Source organism: Oncorhynchus keta, unplaced genomic scaffold (assembly GCF_023373465.1).
Source record: "Oncorhynchus keta strain PuntledgeMale-10-30-2019 unplaced genomic scaffold, Oket_V2 Un_contig_21629_pilon_pilon, whole genome shotgun sequence".
Classification (NCBI taxonomy): domain Eukaryota; kingdom Metazoa; phylum Chordata; class Actinopteri; order Salmoniformes; family Salmonidae; genus Oncorhynchus; species Oncorhynchus keta.
In genome coordinates this window covers 1-9,581 of record NW_026282539.1, presented here as the reverse complement: position 1 = coordinate 9,581, position 9,581 = coordinate 1, and the positions used below count along the sequence as shown (strand labels likewise).

Sequence of the window (9,581 nt, the reverse complement as noted above, 5' to 3'; positions counted from 1 at the left end):
CTTATTTGATGTTTTAAAACTTTTTCCACAGTCAGAGCAGGAGTAAGGCTTCTCCCCTGTATGTATACGTTCATGTGATCTTAAGTTGGAAAGGTGAGAGAAACGAGTTCCACAGTCAGAGCAGACGTAAGGCTTCTCTCCTGTGTGTGATCTCTGGTGAACTTTTAGCTTTGATAGAAATGGGAAAATCTCTTCACAATGTGGGCAGTGATGAGACCTCTTAGCTCTCTGATCTTCCTGCTGTTGCTCTCTGGATGTGGAGAATGTCTCAACATGGTATCCTGTGTGAACATCAGAAAAAACAGTCAGTTGGTGTGATATACATGTTAATCAAATGTATTTTATGAAGCACTTTTTACATCAGTAGTTGTCACAAAGTGCTTAACCGATCTGGTTCAAATCCCATAATAAAAATTATTTTACACCATTTTAAAGATAAACTTCTTGTAAATCCAGCCACAGTGTTCGATTTCAAATAGGCTTTACGGCGAAAGCACACCAAACGATTATGTTAGGTCAGCACCGAGTCACAGAAAACCATACAGTCATTTTCCAGCCAAGGAGAGGTCTCATAAAAGTCAGAAATAGCATTAAAATGAATCACTTACCTTTGATGATCTTCATCTGGTGGCACTCCCATGTCTCCATGTTAGACAACAAATGTTTGTTTTCTTCGATAAAGTTAATCTTTATGTCCAAATACCTCAGTTTTGTTGGTGCGTTTAGTTCAGAAATCCAAAGGCACAATAAGCATTCTCGAAAAGTCAAAAAACACAATAAAAGATAGTAGAAACATGTCAAACGATGTTTAAAATCAATCTTCAGGTTGTTTTTGTCATAAATAATCAATAATATTTCAACCGGACAAAAGCTTCGTCAATGGAAAAAGGTAAACAAGAAATGCGCGCTCCCGATCACGTGCCTGGCTCATGGATGGAAATTTCCACTGTCCTCTCATTGAAAGCGGTGTATCTCCCTCATTTTTCAGAGTAAAAGCCTGAAACAATGCCTAAAGACTGGTCACATGTTGAGGAAGACAGATTTCCACTGGGTCCTAAGTCTTTGTATGGTGGATAGGCTATCAATGGAAAAACAGCCTTTCAAAATAAGAGTACTTCCTGGTTGGATTTTCCTCGGGTTTTCACCTGCCATATCAGTTCTGTTATACTCAGACATTATTTTAACATTATTTTAACCTCTTCAGTCGACCCTCTACTTTTTCGAACATTCTGTTAAAAATCGCAACATTTCAGCGCCCTGCTACTCAGGCCAGGAATATAGTATATGCATATGATTAGTATGTGTGGATAGAAAACACTCAGACGTTTATAAAACTGGTTAAATCACGGCTGTGACTATAACAGAACGTGCGTTTCATCGAAAAGTGCAAGAAAATCTGATCACTGAAAATGGAAATAAATATCCTTGCGCCACTTCCAGGAATTGTTCAAAGTGAACCGAATTACATGAGGCCGAGGTTTCAGTGCCTACAGCTTCCACACAATGTCTAGAGCAGACATGGGCAAACTACGGCCCGCGGGCCACATACGGCCCGTTAGGCTTTTTAATCCGGCCCGCCGAACTTGTCCAAATTATAGTAAAAACCTCATTTTTTCCCCTTTCCCTGCAATGCCCACGTTTCCCCAATAGATGGTGCACTCAAAACACATTGACCGTTGTTGGAGTGGCGCGTATTTCTCTTTATTTCACTTTAATTTTCACTTCGTTTCACGTCACCATTAAGCCATTCTGTGAATATGAGCGGACCAAAGAGAAGGAAAGTGGACAGCGAATGCCGAGTGTTTAATAAGGAGTGGACAACAAAATACTTCTTCACTGAAGTCCGATCAACGGCTGTATGTCTGATATGCCAAGAAGCTGTTGCGGTTTTCAAAGAGTACAATATCAGCCGTCACTTTGCCACGAAGCATGCAAACTATGCTAGCAAGCAGTCAACACAAGAACGGGCGGCTACTGCTCAGAGGTTGGCAGCTAATTTACAGAGTCAACAGAACTTTTTTCACCGTGTTATGAAAAAATGCATATGGAAAGTTTGGAAGTGCGTCTTTTAATTAAGAGCAATACGCATTTACGCACAGCAGCGGTACAGTATCTTAATTAACACGCCGCACATCGCTCTTAATTTAAATTTAAATTTTCAGCTGCAGGTAGGATATTTAATACAGCCTATGTCTGTGTGCTTGGCAACGATACACGTGTACTGTTTGCGCGTGAAGGCGAGGGCATCCGTGGCGAGTTTGTAGAGCGCGCGGTCAGGACAATCCATAAATCACAGTGCGTATGTTATTTTAATCTATTTACATTTCCTCCTCCCAGTATCTGCGAAATAGTATGTAAATGCCATATCTTGCATATTCCTTGAGACAAATTTATTAACTGATAAGGGCTATTTTTCACATTTGAAAGACAGTTAATAAATTGGGTTGTAGTGTTCTTACTGTGCTATGAGGTTTGCACACACTACATTTAATGCTTTAGTATATCCGGCCCAAACACTCCCTCCAAATGCTCCTGGCCCGGCCCCTCTGTCAAATTTTAGAACCCATTGTGGCCCGCGAGTCAAAAAGTTTGCCCACCTCTGGTCTAGAGTCTTGTCATTTGATTCAGCTTTGATTCTTGGTCAAACCGAATCAAGGGAATCGATTCCCTCCGGTCTCCGACCGGATATTTTGGTTGAGAGTTACACGGACATTTTTTCCAGACGGACAGCTAAAGAGTATACTTCGCCTCGTGATCAATTTGATCGCTTATTAACGTTTAATAATACCTAAAGTTGCATTACAAAAGTATTTCTAAGTGTTTTGTGAAAGTTTATCGTCGACTTTTTGAATTTAAAAAAATGACGTTACGTTATGAAACGCTATTTTTTTCAGTTTATCACACAGTCTTCATAGATCGATGTCTAGGCTTTATATGGACCGATTTAATCGAAAAAAATACCCAATAGTGATTATGGGACATCTAGGAGTGCCAACAAAGAAGATGGTCAAAGGTAATGAATGTTTTATATTTTATTTGTGCGGTTTGTGTAGCGACGACTATGCTAATTATTTTGTTTACGTCCCCTGCGGGTCTTTTGGGGTGTTACATGCTATCAGATAATAGCTTCTCATGCTTTCGCCGAAAAGCATTTTAAAAATCTGACTTGTTGCCTGGATTCACAACGAGTGTAGCTTTAATTCAATACCCTGCATGTGTATTTTAATGAACGTTTGAGTTTTAACTAATACTATTAGCATTTAGCGTAGCGCATTTGCATTTCCAGAGCTCTAGATGGGACGCCTGCGTGCCAGGTAGGAGCAAGAGGTTAACAGTGTTTTCTATCCAAATCGAGTAATTATATGCATATCCTAGCTTATAGGCCCAAGTAGCAGGCAGTTTAATTTGGGCACGCTTTTCATCCAAAATTCCAAATGCTGCCCCCGACCCTAGTGAAGTTAACTTCTTTGGGGTAGGGGGCAGTATTGGGTAGCTTGTATGAAAAACTTGCCCAAATTAAGCTGCCTGCTACTCAGCCGAAAAAGCTAGAATATGCATATAGAACATTTGGATAGAAAACACTCTGAAGTTTCTAAAACTGTTTGAATGATGTCTGTGAGTATAACAGAACTCATATAGCAGGTAAAATCCTGAGAAAAAAATCCTACCAGGAAGTGGGAAATCTGAGGTTTGTAGTTATTCAACTCAGCTCCTATTGAAGATACCGTGTGATGTTAGTTATTTTTCACTTCCCAAGGCTTCCACTAGATGTCAACAGTATTTAGAACCTGTTTTGAGGATTCTACTCTAAAGGAGGGGCTCATAAGGGCTCTATGAGTGAGTGGTCTGGCAGAGTGCCACAGCCTCGGTCTGGCGCGCTCACGTGAAAGGTAGCTACGTTCCACTTCATTTGTACAGACAAAGGAATTGTCCGGTTGGAAGATTAATGAAGATTTATGTTAAAAAAACGCCCTAAAGATTGATTCTAAACATCGTTTGACATGTTGCTATGGACTGTAACGGAACTTTTTTTGACTTTTCGTCTGAAACTAGTGAACGCGCTTGGTGAGTTTAGATTGTGTACTGAACGCGCCAACAAAAGGAGCTATTTTGAAATAAATGATGTACATTATCAAACAGAACAAGCACTTATTGTGGACATGGGATTCCTGGGAGTGCATTCTGATGAAGATCAAAGGTAAGTTAATATTTATCATGTTATTCTGACATCTCTCGACTCCAACATGGCGGACATTTGTTTGGCTTGATTTTGTTGTCTGAGCGCCGTACTCAGATTATGCTTTTTTGGTAAAGTTTTTTTTAAATGTTTTTATTTATTTATTTTTTAAATCGGACACAGCGGTTGCATTAAGGAGAAGAATATCTATAATTCTGTGCATAATTCTTGTATTTTCTGAAAAGTGTTTTTGAAATCGGACACTGTGGTTGGATTAACGACAATTGTATCTTTTAAATGGTGTAAAATACTTGTATGTTTGAGGAATATTAATTATGGGATTTCTGTTGTTTTGAATTTGGCGCCCTGCAGTTTCACTGGCAGTTGAAAGGTGGGACGCTCGCGTACCAAACGGTCCCAGAGAGGTTAACAGAAACCCAGCCTAAAATCCCCAAAGAGCAAGCAATGCAGATGTAGAAGCACAGTGGCCACAAAAAAATCCCTAGAAAGCAGGAACCTCGGAAGAAATCGAGAGAGGAACCAGGCTCAGAGTGAGGAACATCCCCACAGCATGCTGCTGCCACCACCATGCTTCACCGTAGGGATGGTGCCAGGTTTGCTCCAGACATGACGCTTGGCATTCAGGCCAAAGAGTTCAATCTTGGTTTCATCAGACCAGAGAATCTTGTTTCTCATGGTCAGAGTCATTTAGGTGCCTTTCCAAGCGGACTGTCATGTGCCTTTTACGGAGGAGTGGCTTCCGTCTGGGCACTCTAACATAAAGGCATGTTTAGCGGAGTTCTGCAGAGATGGTTGTCCTTCTGGAAGATTCTCTCATCTCCATAGAGGAACTCTGGAGCTCTGACAGTTTGCTCAGTTTGGCCGGGTGGCCAGCTCTAGGAAGAGTCTTGGTGGTTCCAAACTTCTTCCATTGAAGAATAATGGAGGCCTCTGTGTTCTTGGGGACCTTTAATGCTGCAGAAATGTTTTGGTACCTGTCTCCAGATCTGTGCCGACACAATCCTGTCACGGAGCTCGACGGACAAATCCTTCCACCTCATGACTTGGTTTTAACTCTGAGATGCACTGTCAACTGTGGGACCTGACATAGACAGGTGTGTGCCTGTCCAAATCATGTCCAATCAATTGAATTTACCACAGATGGACTCCAAGTTGTAGAAACATCTCAAGGATCATCTCATAGCAAAAGGTCTGAAAACCTATGTAAATAAGCAATTATTATTTTTGTAAATTCAATTTGCAAGAATTTCTAAAAACCTGTTTTGGCTTTGTCATTATGGGGTATTGTTATGTCATTATGGGATATTGTGATGTCATTATGGGATATTGTGTGTAGATTGACGAGGAAAAACATGTAATCAATTTTAGAATAAGGCTGTAACGTACCAAAATGGGAAGGGGTCTGACAGTGCCCTCGGAAAGTATTCAGACCCCTTGACCTTTTCCACATTGTTATGTTACAGCCTTATTCTATAATTAAATTTAAAAAATATCCTCAGCAATCTACACACAATACCCCATAATGACAAAGTGAAAACAGGTTTAGACCTTTTTGAAAATGTATAAAAAAATGTTTTTTTAAAAACAAGAGACTCAAAATTGAGTTCAGATGCATCCTGTTTCCAATGATCATCATTGAGATGTTTCTACAAATTAAATATCCACTACTGTTCAAATGTTTGGGGTCACTTAGAAATGTCATTGTTTTGAAAGAAAAGCACATTGATTGTCCATTAAAATAACATAAAATTGATCAGAAATACAGTGAAGACATTGTTATTGTTGTAAATGACTATTGTAGCTGAAAACGGCAGATATTTTATGGAATATCTACATAGGTGTACAGAGGCAACCATCACTCCTGTGATCCAATGGCATGTTGTGTTAGCAAATCCAAGTTGATAATTTTATAAGGCTAATTCATCATTAGAAAACCCTTTTGAGGGCCTCCCGGGTGGCGCAGTGGTTAAGGGCCACCAGAGACTCTGGGTTCGCGCCCAGGCTCTGTCGTAACCGGCCGCGACCGGTGACGCACAATTGGCCTAGTGTCGTCCGGGTTAGGGAGGGTTTGGCCGGTAGGGATATCCTCATCACGCACCAGCGACTCCTGTGGCGGGCCGGGCGCAGTGCACGCTAACCAAGGTTGCCAGGTGCACAGTGTTTCCTGTATGACTAACTTGGTGATTGAGGGTATTAAACATTTTCAACATTCTTGAGACAATGTGTGGGCAAAGGCAGGCGTGACACGTTTTTAAATGTTTTGCTTCGCTGTGAAGTCTTGAGTTGTTCAGGGATGTGTGATGTCAGAATTACAGAATTCAACCTAGCAATAGACTGGTCATAACTTATGGAGGTCTAATATATGAAGATAACTTATAGATAGAACCTGCTCTTACCATGACTAACAGTTGTCCTAATCTTCTCCTCCTCTTCTTCATCTTTAATGTTGACATTCAGCTCCAGTGTTTGACTGCAGTCTTCCAGCTTCACTGATGCCATCTCTGGATCCTGCAGTGCAAACTTGCCTCCCCTGTCACAATCAAGACCCAGTGTTTCTACTCAGTGTGGAAGGAGAGAGGCAGGCTGGGTTTGTCCTCACTGTTGACATTAACGGCCTCAGACAATCTGAGTCGGTCTGTAGAAATAAAGACAAACGGACACAAAAGTTATTTTCTTGACAGTTCTGGCACTTTATTCTGTAAAAATATTTTCTATTTTTTCATGTTCAATTATCTCATTTCAGTAGATCCGGTAGCTAATCCTTGACAAAACATTCATTCACATTAGACACAAAGTACAGATTTTAAATTGCACAACATAAGTGCACTTAATCTATAGTAGATTTCCTAAATTCACATAAATGCATAAATGACTCAAAAACCATTTAGTACCATATTAAGAATTATCAGGGGTCGTACAGTGGCAAGTCAAATTCAAGGACTTTTTCAGGCACTAATATTTATTTACTTGAAGCCCCGTGTGAAAACCCTGAATTATAGATAAATATAGAAACAACTGAATGTGTCTGAATATTAGTACACATGTAAAGAACTGATAATCATTACATTCAGCTTCAAAACTGTAGAGCAACTGAAATGTTCTCTCTTGGATGAGGCACTATCCAAGTTGTTGATAACCTCACCAATGAAAGCTATGAGGTACATATTATTCACTATTAAAGTATCCTTTGTCACAGTGCATTTATGGACGCAAGATTTCTGAACAGGCCTCGAAACCATGTCAGGACTAGTAGAAAGACCAGTTCTGACAGTAGGTCCTCTTACTACGGGACCAACCATGGAAGCTCCATCAGTCTGACAGTAGGTCCTCTTACGACAGGACCAGCCATGGAAGCACCATCAGTCTGACAGTAGGTCCTCTTACTACGGGACCAGCTATGGAAGCTCCATCAGTCTGACAGTAGGTCCTCTTACTACAGGACCAGCCATGGAAGCTCCATCAGTCTGACAGTAGGTCCTCTTACTACGGGACCAGCCATGGAAGCTCCATCAGTCTGACAGTAGGTCCTCTTACTACGGGACCAGCCATGGAAGCTCCATCAGTCTGACAGTAGGTCCTCTTACTACGGGACCAGCCATGGAAGCTCCATCAGTCTGACAGTAGGTCCTCTTACTACGGGACCAGCCATGGAAACTCCATCAGTCTGACAGTAGGTCCTCTTACTACGGGACCAGTCATGGAAGCTCCATCAGTCTGACAGTAGGTCCTCTTACTACGGGACCAGCCATGGAAGCTCCATCAGTCTGACAGTAGGTCCTCTTACTACAGGACCAGCCATGGAAGCTCCATCAGTCTGCACTGTAGTTCCACCAGTCTGTCTTACAGCCTCTGCATATGATACATCATGACGGATTCTATATCTCTGAGCATCTCTCTACACTTGGCATCCACCAAATGCTGCTCTTTGTCCTCCACACAATTGCAACACTTAACTGTCACATTGCTCCAACATTCACTGTAATCATGTTCCCCACCACACTTGGCACATCTTTTCACTCAACAGCTACATGTCCCATTCTTTGGCATTTAAAAACACTGATGATTCACTGTTGCTGCTCCAGTTTCAACTGTGGGTTTTAGACTGGGTTTCTGTACAGCACTTTGTGACATCAGCTGATGTAAGAAGGGCTTTATAAATACATTTGATTGGTTGATTGATGAGGCTGGGTCAAAATCACTGACATTGAAGCTAAGGAATCCTATTCTGTACTTTTCCAGACAAAACCTACTAACACCTCAACAGCACTGATAAGCTTTCACTTCTTTAACCCTCTTTCCTACTGATCAACCTTTAGGCTTCAACCACTCTCCCTTCACATGTTCTTTAACAATATCATCCATGGACATAGATATTGGGATCTCAGAGATTATTACTCCCTTCAATTTAGCATCAGCTCCAGGGTCATGGCTTCTGAGCTTCGTCCCATTATGATTTTCTAATTGAAGAATCTTCCCTTGCTGAACCTGACCAGCACAAGATATTAACAATCTATCACTTTCAATGTTTTATTTCACCTTTATTTAACCAGGTAGGCTAGTTCAGAACACGTTCTCATTTACACGGCTGCATCCCAGTTTAACTTCACCTCTTTTTATGGCCTTGGTTAATCAGGGTGTAAATGAGGCCCTGTGGTCTCCTCAAACACCATCCCAACTTTCCACTCTAACACATTATTACTCTAGCTCCCTACCTTGGGCCTCTAGTTACTATACAACATGCACCCCTGCTTCCAGTATCATTATCTCTGTTCTTCCTATGTCGTCCCACTACAGAACATTCACATACTAGGCCCTCATCCTCCCGCTCAATATCATCAGAACTGTCCCCCACATTGATCGCATTCCAGCACAGCTGTTGCTTCTCAAACTCTCAATTTCCATTGTTTCAGGGGTGTCAAACTCATTCTATTGAGGGCCAATTCTCATCAGGTTTTCCTTTCAATTAAAACCTAGACAATATCAGAGGAGGGGAGTTCCTTTCTAAATAGTGACCTTAATTCATTAATCAAGTACAGGTGTGGAGCGAAAACCCGCAGACACTTGGTCCTCCATGGAATGAGTTTGACACGTGCTCCGATTCATCCTCATTAATCGACGCCATTCCATGCAGTTGGCTTCTCTCACCAAATGGTGAAGGATAACTTCAGTTTGCTTCCCTCTATTTTGACACTTCATCACACAGCCTCATGTCGCCATTTCACCACGAGCAAACTCCTTGAAAGACGACCGAAACCATTGAAGCCGCCATTTGACTTGCCTTTTCTGAATCATCCTGATCTCGCGAGCTTACATTAACGAAACAGTGTATATAAACTCGCGAGAACAGGATGGTTCGGACAAGGCTATTTACCAGCTCATAAAC

General features: G+C 41.4%; 1 long non-coding RNA gene across 2 annotated transcripts; it reads right to left on the bottom strand.

The window, feature by feature from the left end:
• Positions 1–6: 6 nt before the first annotated feature.
• Positions 7–9,531, bottom strand: LOC127921194 (uncharacterized). Of its 2 annotated transcripts, none has more exons than XR_008108317.1 (3): positions 9,212–9,531; positions 6,595–6,833; positions 7–281 (listed from the first exon to the last, which is right to left on the bottom strand). It is a non-coding gene; the product is annotated as an uncharacterized LOC127921194 (long non-coding RNA). The 2 variants fall into 2 exon arrangements; XR_008108318.1 differs by having other exon boundaries at positions 9,344–9,530.
• Between the last annotated feature and the right edge of the window lie 50 nt (positions 9,532–9,581).